This window comes from Bos indicus x Bos taurus, chromosome 18 (assembly GCF_003369695.1).
Source record: "Bos indicus x Bos taurus breed Angus x Brahman F1 hybrid chromosome 18, Bos_hybrid_MaternalHap_v2.0, whole genome shotgun sequence".
NCBI classification, from domain to species: domain Eukaryota; kingdom Metazoa; phylum Chordata; class Mammalia; order Artiodactyla; family Bovidae; genus Bos; species Bos indicus x Bos taurus.
Window position 1 is genome coordinate 55,050,989 of NC_040093.1, and position 17,250 is coordinate 55,068,238.

General features: G+C 50.1%; 1 protein-coding gene across 1 annotated transcript in view; it reads left to right on the forward strand.

Annotated features, from left to right (window-relative positions):
* Positions 1 to 291: 291 nt before the first annotated feature.
* Positions 292 to 17,250, forward strand: part of MEAK7 (MTOR associated protein, eak-7 homolog) — a 71,875-nt gene continuing 54,916 nt past the window's right edge. Inside the window, exon 1 of the mRNA XM_027513907.1 lies at positions 292 to 437. The gene's annotated coding sequence lies outside the window, so the exon portion shown is untranslated. The remainder of the gene's footprint in view (positions 438 to 17,250) is intronic.

A 17,250-nucleotide genomic window follows, 5' to 3' on the forward strand; every position in this document is an offset into this window, starting at 1 on the left:
TATTGGAAGTGACCAAGGGCAGCAGTGCCTCAGGAGAGAGTCGGAACCAGATGCATCCCTTCTCCACCCTCTCACTGCCAATCTACTTACTCTCCTCTGCCCACGTGGCCTATAGCTGCCCCCAGCGCCTAAAATTATGAACTGCAAATCCGAGGCACAATATGGTAAGCATATGCTCAGGGGAAGAACCTGATTGGCCCAGATGAAATCAGGTGACCACTCCTGGTCCAATCACCTTCGACTGATTGAGCAGATGACTTGCAAGGAGCAAACAAGGCATCCTGGGTCCCTGCCGGAGGGGCTGGGGGCCAGCTTTGCAGGGATCTGCAGCGCCTGGGTGAGCTCCAGGATAGAGCCTCCTACCCATGGCTTCCATCACATAGTGATACAGAAAACGCCTAAGGACAAAAAGCCACTGCAGATTTAAGACGCCAATGGTAAGGGAGTATGTGTTTTATTCCTTAAAACTTCATTGACATGACTTTGTGGAAGAGCAAATATACTTTGGAGGCATTTTAAAATTCTGTTCCCTAGTGGATTGCAGACTCCTTGTTAGGACTCCACCCATAGCCTGAAGTTTAGGAATGGAGGCCTCGGGGAGCTTCTTGCGTAAGGATAATGAACCCTTTGCTGATACCCTATCAGCCTTTCTGCCCCCCTCCCCCCGGGGTGCCCCACCTGTTGGGCCCAGGAAAGAGCACCTCCTCTTCGCTTTTTAGAAGGTCCCTCTGAGCCAGAACAATCCCCACCAAGCCGAGGGGCACAGAGAGGACCTGCCTGGGTGTTTTCTCTGCATCCTGAACCAAATGAGGAACCAGGAAGGAAGGAGCCAGAGGCTCAGCACGTCGGGTTATCAGCTAATCGCTCACCTTCTCCTTCACTCTCGTAACTCATTCCATTCATGTATTCATTCCTGAGAGTATTGACTGATGAGAAAACAGGCCGTCATGAGGCTGATGTGGGGGTGACCCTGGTGTGGGGGTGTGAGAGCCCAGGAGCCCAGGGCAGGAACCTGCCAGAGAGGAGAGGGCATTTGAGTTAGCCTTAAAATTAGGTGCATTGATTCATCCAGTCACCAAATACTTACGGAGTGTCAGCCTTGTGCAGACAGTATCCTAGGTGCTGGGGGCACACCAGGGAGATAAACAGCAAGGTTCCAGCCCTTGTTACAGGCCAGGAGATTGGTTCCAGCTGGTAGGGATGAGGGCGAAGCCAGTTGCCAACCTTTAACCCATAATACTTGTAAGCCTGGGGCTTCCCAGGGGGCTCAGTTAGTAAAGAAACTGCATGCAAGGCAGGAGACCTGGGTCAGGAAGATCCCCTGGAGAAGGAAATGGCAATCCACTCCAGTAATCTTGCCTGGGAAATCCCATGGACAGAGGCCAGGCTACAGTCCACAGGGTCACAGGAGTCAGACGTGACTTAGTGACTAAACCACCACTTGTAAGCCAGCAAAGGGCTCACGTGCCCGAGGCACAGAAAACCAAACCCTGGCATTGACAGTCTGCAGCAGAGTAAGGTTTATTTATTGCAGGATGCCCAGCCAGGGACTGGAGATGAGCCTCAGATCCAATGAGACTTGGTGTTTGAATTGGGTGTGTTTTAAGGTCAAAGAATAAAGAATCTGGGCTTGATTATCATCTTGTGACGTTTCATCACAACGAACTGTGGAAAATTCTTAAAGAGATGGGAATACCGACCACCTGACCTGCCTCTTGAGAAACCTGTATGAAGGTCAAGAAGCAACAGTTAGAACAGGACATGGAACAACAGACTGATTCCAAACCAGGAAAGGAGTACGTCAAGGCTATATATTGTCACCCTGCTTATTTAACTTATATGCAGAGTACATCATGAGAAACATTGGGCTGGATGAAACACAAGCTGGAATCAAGATTGTCGGGAGAAATATCAATAACCTCAGATATGCAGATGACACCACCATTATGGCAGAAAGTGAAAAACTAAAGAGCCTCTTGATGAAAGTGAAAGAGGAGAGTGAAAAAGTTTGCTTGAAACTCAACATTCAAACAACTAAGATCATGGCATCTGGCCCCATCACTTCATGACAAATAGATGGGAGACAGTGGAGACAGTGAGAGACTATTTTTCTGGGCTCCAAAATCACTGCAGATGGTGACTGCAGCCATGAAATTAAAAGACACTTGTTCCTTGGAAGAAAAGCTATGCCCAACCTAGACAGCATATTAAAAAGCAGAGATGTTACTTTGCCAACAGAGGTCTGTCTAGTCAAAGCTGTGGTTTTTCCAGTAGTCATGTATGGATGTGAGATTTGGATTATAAAGAAAGCTGAGTGCCAAAGATTCGGTGCTTTTGAACTGTGGTGTTGAAGAAGACTCTTGAGAGTCCCTTGAACAGCAAGGAGATCCAAGCAGTCCATCCTAAAGGAAATCAGTACTGAATGTTCATTGGAAGGACTGATGCTGAGGCTGAAATTCCAATACTTTGGAATTTCAATACTTCGAAATTCCAATATTTCGCATCTTCTGATGCGAAGAACTGACTCATTTGAAAAGACCCTGATGCTGGGAAAGATTGAACATGGGAGGAGAAGGGGGTGACAGAGAATGAGATGTTTGGATGGCATCACCGACACAATGGACATGAGTTTGAGTAAACTCCGGGAGTTGGTGATGGACAGAGAAGCCTGGTGTGCTGCTGTCCATGGGGTCGCAAAGAGTCAGACAGGACTGAGCGACTGAACTGAACTGTGACATTTCTGTGACATTTTCTTAATCATAGCTTCGGGAATCAGGATATCTCTGGTTTATGAGTCTCTGGCCACGTGGTTCCTGGCTGGGGGGTGGGGGGTGGGGGTCCTGTGAGTTCATTTTGCCCTGGATAAACAACCCAAGTTTGTACATTTATGATGATATCTATGTAGCGTTTTTAGTACGTTGTCTATGTTATCGACAACAGCAATCTTAGTCATCTGATTCTAGTCGATTAGTATTTAGTTAGCACAGAATTAAGGTCAAAGGGGACAAGAAAGGGAGTAATGTTTTGGAGAGAGAGATTAATCATGAATTGGTAAGGGAATTTGGTTTTAGGGGGATTTGGTTTCCTGTTCAGCTGGTGAGAATTCCCAGGCCAGACTCCTCCTCCTCAGCTGGCATTTATTAAGCACCTACTGCCTGCCAGGCACCGAGCTTAGTGGTTGACCTGATTTTCTCATCTATCTTCATGCCAGTCTTCTTCAGAGGACGCTCGTTGTTAGCTCCACTTTGCAGACAAGGGAACAGAGGCTTAGTGAAGCTAAGCCACTTGAGCTCTCTTCCCACTCATGTGCCGGGAGATCTGTCCACAACTCTGTTATAATTCTCTGTCCATCCAGTGCCCTCTCTGGAGGATGAGGACCTCCCCTAACAGGGGTTCATGGAGGGGACCCGTGTCTTCCCTGCCCCTGGATCCCAGGTGTGTGGCCCCCACCAGAGAACACTTGCTCTCTGCACCCTCCTCCTAAGTGAGGACCAAGGACCGAGAGCAGCAGAGCAGTGTCCTTCCAGGGGATGACACGGCTGGAGACTTACATACTGGACTTTCAGGCATCAGGTTGGAGAGAAGATTTTTGTTTTATTTTTTTGCCACACCGAGTGGCACGCAGGATCTTAGTTCCCTAATCAGGGATAGAACCCGAGCCCCCCTTGCAGTGGAAACATGGATTTTTTTTTTTTTGGCTGTGCTGGGTATCTTCGTTGCTGCTTGGGGTTATCTCTAGTTCCCGTGAGCGGGGGTTACTCTCTAGTTGCGGAGCTCGGGCTTCTTATTGCAGTGGCTTCTCTGGTTGCGGAGCACAGGCTCTAGGGCGTGTGGGCTTGAGTGAGCTCAGTAGTTGCAACCCCGGGTTCTAGAGGACAGGCTTAGCAGTTGTGGCCACGGGCTTCATTGCTCCATGGCATGTGGAATCTTCCTAGATCAGGGATCGAACCCATGTCTCTTGCATTGGCGGGCAGATTCTTTACCACTGAGCTACCAGGGAAGTCCTGGGGAGAAGATTTTAAGCCCCATTTTCCTTCTCCCAGAAGTTGCCCCATGGAATTGCTGGCAATGTGTGGATACAGTTTGGGGAAGGATCTGACCCCAAGACTACATTTCTGTGTCACAGTGATTTTTCTGGCCCATGGGACACCTGCCTGCATCGACGCCCACAGGTCCCCCGGATCCTGGGGTGGGTTCCTAATGCTCCAGCTCCCAGCACAGTCATCCCTAAGCTTGGGCCTCACAAGGCACTCAGTACCCTTTCCCCAATTTTTTTAAAATTGAGAGAAAAATTGAGAGTTGCCACACTTGAAGCACTGTCTTCTTCCAGTCAGTCAGTGTAGTGAGAATCCAGAGGGTTCGGACCGCTGGCCTCTGTCCTGCACTCATAGCCCAAATGCAGTGTTAACTCCGATAGTGGCATGGTCTCCTTCCTGCTCAGATGCAGTTAACCTATCCTGCATGGGATGATGTCCTGAGGGCCCGGAAACCGGGGTGCCAGCCGCCAGTCTCCCGTCCACATCTGTGTGTGACCTCAGTAGGCCGCTTCTGAGTCTCAGCTCCCACACCTCAGAACTGAGAGGTTCTCAGAGTCCACGAAGGGGTGGCTGAAACAGGGGGGTCACACCCCGGCTGACTGCGTGGGAATGAGGGCTCGTCTTTCTGGGGCTGTTCATTTGTCCAGAGAAACCAGAGCTTTGTATTTTGTCTCGTGTTAAGATTTTACTGTATTCGCTTTTGTCATTTTAAAGTTTTTCACGCTAACGTACAACATTCATGCCCCGCAAAAGGTGTTCAAGTGTCCAGCTAGATGGACCTTAGAGGACTGAACACACAGTTCCGCACCCACATCAGAAGCAGGGCACACCTGCCCTGAAATCCCACTTTCCTCCCAACCCCTCACCATCACTGCCTTGGTGTCTCCCCACCCCCCACCCCCAGAGGGGGCCGCTGTCCCAACTTCTAACCCTGGACATCAGCTCTTCTGGTTTGCATAGTATCAACACTTACATCTAGGGTATACTTCCTGTTTTGTTTTTAAAATGTGAACCAGTTTCAAAGTCTTTATTGAACTTGTTCCAATATTGTTTCTTTCACGTGTTGGTGTTTTTGGCTGCTAGGCATGTGGGATTTTAGCTTCCCAACCAGGGCTTGAACCTGCACCCAGGGCATTGGAAACACCGAGTCTTAACCGCTGGACTGCCAGGCAAGTCCCCGTGGTGTACTTCTGTGTCTGGCTTCTTTACCCCACATTATGTCTGAAATCCAGACAAGTGTGGGGCTCAGCTGAAAACCATTCACTCGCAACTTCATTACCATGTTTCATGATATGAACGTACCACAATCGATTGAGTCATTGCGCTGTGATGGGCACTTGGGTGGTTTTGTGTGTGCGAGGCTAATAATAAGAGAGCTGCTATGAACATTTTAGTTTGTCCCTTTTGGGGTACAGACGAACACATTTCTATCAAATTACAGGGGTGGAACAGCTGTGTCATAGGGAGGCAGACATTCAGAGAAAGCTGAATTTGGTGTGAAATCTCCATACTTTATAGTGACAGAAAGCAATGAATATTTGTTTAAACAAGGATTCAGCCAAGTAAAACATTCTTCAGGCAGATTAGGCCAGCTGGCAGCCAGTTCATAAACTATGGCTGGGTTGAACTTGACAGTCTGAATTAGCCCTCATGGTCTGAGATTAGCTTCGTTGGTGTTTTTGTCTTGCTTCTTAGATTTTTATAACACCTTTCATTATAAAAGAAAATTCAGGAAAAGGAGAAAAAAATACCCCTGAGGGTTCACCCCTGAAGCAAGCATGGTGACATCTTTGTGTACCGTGTTCTGGTGCTTTCCTCCTCCTCTGAATATAGTGTGTGTGTGTTTATTTTCTTACACATGTGCAGAATTGCTCTGCATAAATTATATATTCTGCCTTTTTGACTCAGTCATAAGCGTTTGCATGTTATTACATGGTGTTCCTTGGGCTTCCCAGGTGGCTTCACTGGGTAAAGAATCCTCCTGCAATGCGGGAGACAGGGAAGACATGAGTTCGATCCCTGGGTCGGGGAGATCCCCTGGAGGAGGGCATGGCAACCCACTCCAGTGTTCTTGCCTGGAGAAGCCCATGGACAGAAGAGCCTGGTGGGCTACGGTCCATGGGGTCGCAGAGAGTCGGGCACGACTGAGTGACAGCACACACCGCCCACCGTCTTCCTGTCCACCTGGGGCTGGTTTTAGATTCATTTAACTTTCCGAGTGGAGAGAAAATAATTCCTGTCTCTGTTTTTAGATTTATCTTTACATCTATGAATACAAGGGCCGCTGCTAAGAGAGCTTTCCCTCTTAATAATAAGCCTTTATTCCAGGCATATAGGAAAGTGGTTTTAAGAGCATGAAGTCTGTGGCCGCTCTACTCAGGTCCAGAATCCTAGTTCTTCTGATTTCCCACCATGTGACTTCTCCAGGCCTCAGTTTGCTTTATCTGGAAAATGGGGACAATAAACAGTGTCTGCCTCATGGTTTGTTGTGGGGATTGAATGAGGCGACACATGTCATATGCTTAGAACAGGGTTTGGCATTTTGTAAACATAGCAAGGTCTAGCTTTTTATTTTTAGCTATAAGAACTATTTTTGGGTGTATTTTCCTGTATATAAAATCAATATTTGTTCATTACAGAAACTGTAGAATACTCAGAAACGTCTGTGAGCATGATATATTGGGGCCTCCCTGGTGGTCCAGGGGCTGAGTTGGTGCTCCCAATGCAGGGGGCTCGGGTTCCACCCCTGGTCAGAGAGCTAGATCCACATGCTGCCACTGAGACTTTGCACGCTACAGCTAAGTTGCCGTGTAACACAGGGAGCCCGGCCTGTGCTCTGTCATGGCCCACAGAAGTGGGGTGGAGGGAGGTGGGGGAGGTTCAAGAGTGAGGGGATATATATATATAATTATGACTGATAGAGCAGAAAGCAACACAGCATTGTAAAGCAATTAAAAAATCCCACGTGCCACAACTAAAAAAAAAAAAAATAATAATCCCGTGTGCCACAACTAAACGTCCGACACAACTGCACAACTGCACTCTAAGACCTGGCACAGCCAAATAAATGTGTATGAAAGTCTCTCAGTCGTGTCTGACTCTTTGCAATCCCATGGACTATACAGTCCATGCAATTCTCCAGGTCAGAATACTGGAGTGGGTAGCCTTTTCCTTCTCAAGGGCATCTTCCGAACCCAGAGATCAAACTCACCAGGTCTCCCGCATTGCAGGCGGATTCTTTACCAGCTGAGCTATCAGGGAATAATTATTAAACAAACAACCCAAAGCCATTTGTGAGTGTATTTTGCCAGTCCGCTCTCAGTGCTTATCTAACATGGTGTGTGTTTACTCAACATCGTAACAGAGGGACTGTTTGGTAACCTGTTTTGCAGTGACCTGCGTTTTTCTCTGTCACTGGGAGCTGTTCTCTGTGGGCCTCTCGGATTTCTGCATGTTTTCAGGCAGAAGCATGGACCCTCTGTTCAAGCATGTTTGTACAGTAGTGGTTAGATGTGCTGCTTCCCCCTCAACAAGAGGGCAAGACTGGTTTCTGCTCAGTGTAATACAGAATCACCCTCTAAGATGAGGTCAGCAGGCTGCCTGCCCCCTAGAAGAGACCCTGGTGCCCTAAGTTCAGGGTTCCCGAGCAGGGGAGGATGGGCAGTGTGTACAGCACCCTCTGGGGCCCCCTCACGTCACCCCGCGGGACCTGGGCCAGGAGGCCCGCTGCAGTAAGAGGTCAAGTCCTTTGTCTCTGATCCGGGAGTCTTAGGTCTTCTCCAGCCCCACCTGTGGGCTTCCACGTTAGGTACAGTCTCTGCTCATCACAGGCCTGGCGAGCATGTCCACAGTCTTCTCCAGCGTGATCTCCAGTGGCTCTGCAGTAGTTCCTCATTTTCTTTTTCCTTCTTTGGTCCAGTCTCTCATCATTGGAAACGTAGGTTATTTTAAAATTTTCACCATTTTAGCCTTTTAAAACATTTTATTGAAGTATTGCTGATTTGCAAGGTGGGGTTACTTTCTGCAGTATGTCAGAATGATTCAGTTACATGTATGTACACGTTTTTTGTCATAGTCTTTTCCATCATGATTTATCACATGATATAGAATACAGTTCCTTGTGCTTTACAGTAGGACCTTGTTGTTTAATTCTTTTCACTGTTTTAAACAATGCTGCAGTGAGCCGTCTTGGAGCTGAGCTTGGCGCTCGTGTGACTGTTTCCATATGATAAATAGAAATGACAGGATCTGGTATTGGTGTGTCAATACGCCCATTGTAGGTTGAGGCCCCGCTGATTCTGAGCCCCTGGAATTTTCTATGTTGTAGATCTTGGGCTCTTTTTTTAAAATTTTTTTTTATTTTTAAAAAATGTTATTTATTTTACTTTTTGGCCATGCCTCGAGGCATCCTCATTTCTGGATTGAACCCTCGCCCCCTGTAGTGGAAGGATGGAGTCTTAACCACTGGAGTGCTTGGGAAGTTCCCAGATCCTGAGCTCTTGGAGGACAAGGACATCGTCATCCTTGTCCCCTAATACTGAACACACAGTAGGTTCTCATCCAGTGTTAGTTGGAGTCAAACAAGGTCCACCGATGGCACCAAGAGAATGCCTCAGCACCATATGGAAAGGCTGGTTGAACACACCGGGTATCGTTCATCACCATTGTCCTCAAGAGATAGTCTCAATGCCACGAAATCATGTAAGGAGATGGAAGGCAAAGGAAATCTAGGATCTGGGGGGCTGCACGGAGGGGGGGCCTGCGTCATCTCCTTAGCCCCCTAAATCGTCCCCACAGTTATGTCTGAGACCCAGCCCTGTTGTTGCCATACTTGTCATTCTTCCTTCTGTGTGGCTTCCATCACCTGGGAAGACCACGTTGTTTAAGAATTTCACAGTTGGTGGGCGTTTGGTTATTGTATTTCCACGTAGGGCTCTTGTGAGCAGTGCTGCAAAGAACAATCCAGCACAAGCTGTCGCTCACGCACAAGCTGTCGCTCACGTAGGCATCCCTGTTGGGTATATACAGAGGAGAGAAATTTCTGGCCATGGTATGTCTGTGTGAAGCTTTAGTTGCTGTTCAGTCACTCAGTTGTAACTGACTCTTTGCAACCCCGTTATCTGCAGCACACCAGGCTTCCCTGTCTTTCACTATTTCCTGGAGTTTGCTCAAACTCATGTCCATTGAGTCGATGATGCCACCCAACCATCTCATCCTCTGTCACCCCCTTCTCCTCCTGCCCTCAATCTTGCCCAGCATCCTGCTCTTTTCCAAGAGTGGGCTCTTCACATCAGGTGGTCAAAATATTGGTACATCAGCCTCAGCATCAGTCCTTCCAATGAACATTTAGGGTTGATTTTCTTTAGGATTGACTGGTTTGATCTCTTTGTTATCCAAGGGATTCTCAAGAGTCTTCTCCAGCACCGCAGCTTTAGTAGCTACTCCCAAATGGTTAAAAAGTGTTTATTCCATAAATGGCTTCTTGAATCCAAGAATCAGGGTGATGTATAAACTGAAGTCATCTCTGCAGTCAGGCCTCCCAGGCAGATGGTCCTGCACTCAGACGGGCCTGGGCTTGGGATTTAGTGCTTGCAGGAGGCTTCTCAAAATTCTTAATAATTTTATCTTTATGTGTGTGTTTTGTAAGTGATGTGTGACAGGATAACAGTGCACGTGCTGGGGCTTGATGGGTTTCCCTGCCACTACCTCCCTGCTTCCCAGAACGAGTTTGAGTCACTGGCTCACTGCCCCCTCCCCAACCCCCCAGTTACCTCCACTGCCCTCTGCCAACTCGTCCTGTGGCCATCCTCTGTCTGAGGGAGCCCGTCATTAAATAGCGAATGAAGAACACCATGACCGATTGAGACAAAAGAAGGGAAGGATGAAGAAGAGAAAAAGGTTTTTTCTGCCTTTTGAACAAGGGCTCCACATTTTCACAGATTCTGCAGTGGCCCTGGCTGGAGTTTCTCCCCTGCTTCCCGGGGCCAGGCTCTCTGCCAAGCACTTCACACATGTGATCACACTGAGCCTCTCACTGCTCCTGTGAAATCAGCATTATTGTCGTCACCCCCTTTTGCAGACAAGGAGCTGAAGACAGGGAGCAAGGAAGTAGCCTCCTGAGTGGAAGCTGGAAAGTGGGCATCGGGCAGGTTTGAAGCCTGTGGCTTCTATTCCCAAAACCTGTGCCTGTTACCCGCTTAGGGCACCCGGCCTCCTGCAGGTCTGGACTCCCGCAGGTCTGGGCCAGCTTATCCAGGAGAAGCGGAAGAGCTTTGTAGAAAAGGGATCTTGCATCCGTAGGCATCAGCCAGGGCAGCATCAGGAGAAGGCCCTGCTGGCGTTTAGGCTGGGGCTTAGCCCCCAGGAGCTGGTAGGGGGCAACGCCGGGATAGGGGGGCAGCCTGCTGGGCCAAGAGGGCTCCGCTTCAGGGTGCTGAGCTTCATGAAATGATCATGAGGTCACAATTCATAATGCATGAGGGGTCAGGTGGGGGGGCCTCACTGGACACAGGGCCTTTGTTCCCAGAGGGGACTGCGGGAGCACTTTGCTTGTAATCATCTCAGAGAGGAAGGAAGCCAACAAGATTTATCTCCCGGAGTCTAATCAACTTCCTCTGGGGCGGCTGCTATCTGTCCCGCACAGAACTCAGAATGTGACCCCAGAGAACGCTTTCGATGAGTTACTAAGGATCAGACTTTGAAGGGCCCAAGATATATAGCTTGCTCACAGTGTCTTAGAAAATACACATTCTATTGTGTGTGTATGAGTGTAGCTTCTTTCCCAGAACAGCCATTTCCCAGATCTATGTGTCCATCACACTCCTGGCCTCTTTGTGAAGTTTTGTTTATTTATTTCAGTTTGGTTTGTTTTTAAATTGAAGGAGACAGGAGATGACAAGAGGGGATAGGATTTGCCCTGATCAATAGCTCAGCTGGAGATGGACTTAAGATCAGAGGTCAGCCAATCAATCACCACTGGGCTTTGAGGCACTCCAGCCTAGAGGCGAGGTTCATGGGAGAGTGAGCACGGTTCTTAAGCCGTGATCCCCAGGCTGAAGCGGCCTGGGGGCTGTGGACTGCCTGTCCCAGGGAGTTTCAAGGCACATTTGTTCCTTGCCAGCTGCTGACTCTGCTGCTTTCTGGAGGCCGTGTCGGTGGGACCCTGCCCCACCCACCACCCGCAGGCCAGAACTGGTTGCACGAGGGCTGGACACCTGACCCACGCTGAGCTGGTAGGCGTCTCTGGCCCGTGAGATGTCGTCAGGGCTGATGCTGGAACAAAGGAGGTGGACTCTTGGCCGGCAGTCCTGTGTGTCTTGTTCACAGGCTAAGCAGGGGTGCAGACGGGGAGCTCGAGGGGCCAGCGGGGCCAGGGTTGGAGATAAAGAGGAAGAGACCTTCTCCTGGTTTTCCAGGCCCTGCTTCCAGCACCGTGAGACCCAACCATGTGCATGCCTTTGGCCTTCCAGTGAACTTCCCTTTGATGATCCAGGGTTCTAGAATGGCCTTATGCAGGACCAGCCACATAACTCAGGGTCTTAGTGTAAGGAAACCATAGGGCCCCTTGTTCATATGTTATTAAGAATTTCAAGGGGACAGCAGCAGAGCAGGAAAGCAAGTGTGAGGGGGTGCTTCTAGGCCAGGCTCTGCGACTGTGCAGCTTGGGGGCCCGTGGGAGCCAGCCCTGGGTTCGTGTTACCTGCCACCCAAAGAACGTTGAGCAAGACGGACAGGACCCAGCAGGAAAGGTGGCCTTCCCACCTGAACAAAAGGTATTAGAAAATCCTTCCCAGAGCTGCATTGAAGAAGGCAGCCATAGGCCGGGAAACCAGAATGGACAGAAAAAACCCCAGGAATAAAAGGAAGACATTCCCAGGGCTGACGTCTAGCAGGGAGCCCTGGAGTGGGCTGGGAGTTGGGAACAGACTCCTTTAAATTCCCTACCGCTGGGTAAGTGGAGACAGAGCCCGAGGTCCAGGGGGAGGAAGAACCAAGGGCAGAGCAGTGCAGCTCACGGACCTCACACGGGGGCCACCAGAGCCCATGGCAGTGAAGAGGGGAGCCTGGACCAGATCAGAGCAAAGAGGGAGCACGTCCCCTTCGCCCAGTGTGGAGAGTGGGGCTGCAAAGCCCCATGGGAACCTCTCAGCGATGTGGCCGCACAGCTGTCCTTTGGTGCCTGCTATTGTGTTTAAGTAACCAAGGGGTGAACTGAATCCTCTTCTCGTTCTCCATCATGAGTTCAAGTATTCCCATCCCATTACACCCCTAAAGGCCCATCTCCAACTGCCATCACGTTTGGAGGTGAAGGCTTCACCATATGAAATTTGAAGGGACACGAACATTCAGACAATAACATCTGGCTGAGGGTCTTACCCTTCTGACCTGGCTCTGTGTCCTGACTCTGATGCTGTTAACCCATCTTTGCTGTGGAAATTGCTCAGTTCTTCCATGGAGTCTCTGAATGTGGGCGTGGCCTGGGGACCCCTGCCAGCATGGGTGTGTGTGATTTCTTGCTTTAAGTTTCTGGCGGGTAGTTATGTTACTTTCTCATGGAACGAACAAATAGTCTAAGATTTTGTCAGATGAATGCACAGCCCTGGTGTTATTTCAGCAACAAGATCACGTTCTAAGAGCAGCATCCGCATGGATGTTTCCAGCAGCGGCTCAGCTGGGCGGCTTCCTTCCTGCCCCTGGCCCTTGGCTCCGACCTCCCTCCGATGAGGAGATGGTCGGAACCCACGCCCGCCTCTCCTCCTGCCACGGCAGCCAGGAAATGACGCGGGTGTCCTGGAGCGGGGCCTCACCCCCTGGAAGGGAACCAAAGGTGCTTTGCAGCTAGAACTCTCGAATAGAAGAGGAGGTTGTGAGCAGCCCAGGAGGATGCTTCCAGAGACAGTACCCGGGTCCTCAGGGGCTCCGGGGGGATTCCTTTCAGGAATGCAGAGGCGGGACTGGCCATTCTTTTCTGGAAATGTCACTGCTCACATCACATTCACTGTCCTGTTTGCGCCCCTGAGTGAGAGGATCAGAGCAGAGTGACTTCAGCAGGCAGAAAGCCATTGTGTTAACAATGCAAACCCAGCAGCCCAGATTGCTCATACATTTGCAAGTCAGTAAATTTTTGTTTCTTCGTTCCAGTTCTGGCTTGTCTGCTGGGACAGCTGTTTGTCCAGAGTTTCCCAACTAGTCCCCAGGGGGCTGTGCTCACCCAGGAGATTCCCCCTGGCCTGGCCCATGGAAGCCAAGGATGGCGGAGGGAGGGAGTGGGAGTGGGCCTGGGGGTCCTCTTTGAAAGGCAGCAGAACAAATCCAGGCTCCAAAACGGGCAGGCAGAGTGACATAGTAGGAGAGCGTAGTGGTTAGCACGAGGGCTGGGGCATCAGACGACTCGGGCCCCGCCACCCGCCCCAGCTTTCCACAGTCACAGTGACTGGGGCTTCACAGGCCCTCTCTGAGGGTCTGTTTCGTCATCTGTAACATGGTGACCATGGTTTCTACTTCACCCTGAGAGGCACTGAAGCTGAAATGAAATTGTGTCTATAAAGTGCAGGCGTTGGGCAACCGTTGTTAACTGCTGCCTTCCCAGGGTCATCGTGATCATATGCTGGGTGAGGGTTGGGGGGAGGAGGAACTAGCCTTTATCAAAGTCAATAATGTACCAGGAACTTTACATTTCATTCACTCCAAACAAGAATCCTGTGAAGTGGCCAAAAAAAAAAAAAGACTTCCCTGGTGGTCCAATGTTCAGGACTCTGTTTCCACTGCAGGGGGCACAGGTTCGATTCCTCATTGGGGAACCAAGATCCCATATGCCGCGTGGAAGGGCCAAAAATAAAATTAAAAAAAAAAGAAAGAGAGGCAGGGCAGGGCTTTTCAAAATTTAATGTGTGTACAAATTCCCTGGAGGATCTTGTTAAAATGTGGACTCTGGAATCTGGGGCGGGTGTGGGTGCTGGGGTTCCATACTCCTAACAGACTCTCAGGCCATGCTGGTGTTGCTGGGCCGTGACCACACTGTCCCGCAGAGTGGCCTGACCCGCCCTCTCTCCCTACTGTCCATCTCCTAAGCCCTCATCCTCCCTGACCGGGTCCCATCCTTTGTGACCCTTTCTCCTCTCCCTGCCCTGTTGTACTATCCTCATAGCCCTTGTGATAAAGGGATTACGTCCATTTTACAGATGGGGAGACTGAGGCCAGCTGAAGAGCTGGTGCAGGTTGCACAGTGAGAGAATCTGCAGAGCTCAGCTCCTCAGCCCTCTCTGGGGGATGGTGGGTGCATCACAGAATCTGTCCGATGGGTACTGGTCAAGGGGATTTTTGCCCTTAAATTCGGTGAGTTTTGATCCTGTTCACAAGCCAAACCTGCTTCTCTTTTCTTTTTCCTTTTCTCTGTTTCCTTTCTTTCCTCTGTGGCAGAGGGCAGCAGTTAAGCTCACTGATTCTGAACCAGGTGCCTGAGTGTAAATCCCAGGTCTGACCTCCTCCTGTGATTTCCAGAAAGTCTGTTAGCCTTTCTGCGCCTCCATTTCCCCAGATGTAGTACTTGGCTAATGCCAAACCTACCTCTTGGAATTGTGGAGATGATCAAATAAATCTGCCACTGAAGGGCCCAGAGCAGCACCTGGGCAGGTCGTGAGCACGATTCCTGGGCTTGGTGTTGTTATATTTGAAAATAACAACACACCTATGTTTGCACAAAGAACAGAGCTCTGTTGGAAGACTCTTTTGGTCGGTTCCTTGGTGGCCGGACTGGCAGTCTGCTCTGCTTGGAACCATAGGTCTAGCTCTAGCCTTGCCCTCTCGGCTATGTGACGTTGGGCAAGTTCCTAGGCCTTTCTGGGCACTGTTTCTCCCATCTGAGAAAGCAGGGCTCGTCCTCCCTGCAAGATTCCTCCGAGCAGTCAGAGAAATCCTGGGTCTTCAGCAAGGGGCTGGGGTCTCTCCCTCAGAACTAAGGATCTACGATTCACACCATATGACTTCCGAGGCAGAATTGTGTTTCTCTGAGCCTGGAGCGAGCACCGCTGGAAAGCCCCCGGGTCGTTGATGGCTCAGCCTCAAAAGCTGCAGACACTGTCTCTCCATTTCCCACATTGTGGGCTGTGGAGGGGCAGGCTTGTCATGCCCACGTGGGGTTGATGCCATTAGGAGTGAGTGTGTCAGGGCAGCTCTCAGTCCTGACCCGGGAGGCAGCTCACCCGCGGTTCTCCCAGACCTCGGCCTGCACTGAGAATGTGCTGGGGCTCGGGCCTTTCGCCCCCGCTCTGGGTGTCATGTGGCTTTCCGGAGCTGGAGGTTCCAGAAGGCCTGGGCAGCCTCTTGGACTGGCAGGGCTGGCGAGGGCGGACTGTGCTCTCCGACGGCGATTGACATGGAGTCTTTTGACTTCTTAGCTTGGCTGGTGTGGCTGAACAAAAGAGGGAGACAGAGCCCTGGGCCGCATGACTGCGGGGAGGCGAGGAGGGGGCTTGGGGGTGAGCAGGAGAGGGGAACCTCCCCCAGCCTGGGGTTGAGATGCTTCTCTGCACCCAAGGCTGCAAGGGCTGGGGGCAGCCTGCCCCCCTGCCCCTGTCATCACTGCCAAGGTCAGCCTGGGGAGGGGGCTGTGAGGGTCAGGGCTAATCACTGAAGGGGACATGCCTAAAACGGGGCTCCTGAAAGTGTGGTCTGGGGACCACTGGCTGGTCAGGGGGAGCCTTCCTTAGGTTCTTCTGGGCCGGTGCTCAGCGGTTCCCTGGACTTTCATCTTTACATAAAGGAGTGTGTGTGTGTGTGTGTGTGTGTGTGTGTGTGTGTGTGTAGGAGTGTGCGTGCTCAGTCGTGTCTGACTCTTTGCAATCCCATGGACTGTAGCCCACCAGGCTCCTCTGTCCATGGGATTTCCCAGGCAAGAACACTGGAGTGGGTTGCCATTTCTTTCTCCAGGGGATCTTCCCGACCTGGGGATGGAACCCATGTCTCGTGCATCTCCTACATGGGCTGCTGCTGCTGCTAAGTCACTTCAGTCGTGTTCGACTCTGTGTGACCCCATAGACGGCAGCCTACCAGGCTCCCCCGTTCCTGGGGTTCTCCAGGCAAGAACACTGGAGTGGGTTGCCAGTTCCTTCTCCAATGCATGAAAGTGAAAAGTGAAAGTCGCTCAGTCGTGTCCGACTCTTGGCGACCCCATGGACTGCAGCCCACCAGGCTCCTCCATCCATGGGATTTTCCAGGCAAGAGTACTGGAGTGGGGTGCCATTGCCTTGGCAGGCGGGTTCTTTACTTCTGCACCACCTGGGAATCCCAAGTAAGGGATACTTAGCCATGACTCAAAAATTAAGTTATTGAGTCCTTGTAATGAGTTGGTGTCCACGGGGAAAATCTTAACAAAAAGTATGCACATCTGTCTCTAATTTCCCCAGTGGGACTGATGACAGGGCTGCCTGCTGGCCCCTCTCAAATCTTTACAGCTCTGAGCAGGGAAACGGGTAATGTTTCTTTTTTGTTTCTGCATAACTTTGTTTCTTTAGCACACACATACCATACATATTTACCACTAAAAGTACAGTGATATGAAAAAGCCATGTAATCACCACCCAGACCAAGAAACAGAAGATACAATGTACCCCAAACCTCATTTACTCTCCTCCTTTCCACAAGGGCTATCAACTATTTTGACTTCTGTATTATTCATTCTCTTGATTTTTAAAAATACTGTCTTTACTACTTATATCTTAGTATTGCCTGCATTAAACTTTATATAGATGGAATAATGCAATATGTTTCTTGTAAATTGCCTTTTTCATTTGATGTTCTAAAGTGTTGGTGGGTTTGATCATTTCATTTTCACTGCTGTGTGATATTCCACTGGAGGAAAATATCGCAGTTTATTTCTGTTGCATTGTTTTATAAAGTTCTGCTGTGACACACCTTTGCTTATTTGTTCATATCTGCTTCTGTGCCCTTATGGCAGAGTTGAGTAGCTGTGACAGAGGCCGCATAGCCTGAGAGCCTGAAATGTTTGCTTTTGTACAAATGGGTTGTGTTTCTCTCAGAAAGGGAACTGTGGAAAGATGCCCGGAAGAGGAGACAGGGTCTTTGAAAGGAGGGGAGAAAGCCTGGAAGAGAGGGGAGAGCAGGGAGTCCTGGGGAGGGTGGGGTGGGGTCACTGCTGCTTGGGGTGGGGCTTCGGGAAAGAGATGAGCACAGAGGACTCTTGTCGTGTGGTGGC